This window comes from Pygoscelis adeliae, unplaced genomic scaffold, assembly GCF_000699105.1.
Source record: "Pygoscelis adeliae isolate BGI_AS28 unplaced genomic scaffold, ASM69910v1 Scaffold149, whole genome shotgun sequence".
NCBI lineage: Eukaryota > Metazoa > Chordata > Aves > Sphenisciformes > Spheniscidae > Pygoscelis > Pygoscelis adeliae.
Window position 1 is genome coordinate 1020285 of NW_008825494.1, and position 452 is coordinate 1020736.

Below are 452 nucleotides of genomic sequence, written 5' to 3' on the forward strand. Positions count from 1 at the left end.
GTCGAGAGACCCGATTATTCAATGCAAACTGCTATTCTAATGACTGGATGTATTTTTTAATGATAGAGTACGTATTTCACTGTCTTACTAGCCAACTGAGCAAACACACAGCATCACACTATTTGCAAGTTATTGGGAATAAATCCGAGGTTTTATGTTGAACTTTCTCTACTCGCTTAAAAGGTGAAATAGGAGATATCTAAGATTTGCATCAAATCAGTTCCTTCTGACCGGAAAAGTGAATGATATCGCCTCTTTGCCAAAAACTTCACTCAAGAATTACTGGAGCAGGGGAGGCGGGGTGTTAAACATGGCTCCTACGACGCAAAACCCGCCTGCGATGTCTAGTCCTCTTCGTTTAAGCCTGCCGTTAGGTGGTGTACAGCTAATTACTGGCAAAGCCGCCACTTCCCGTGAAGCCGCCCTACCCACGGCACCGCTGCGGCCGGCAG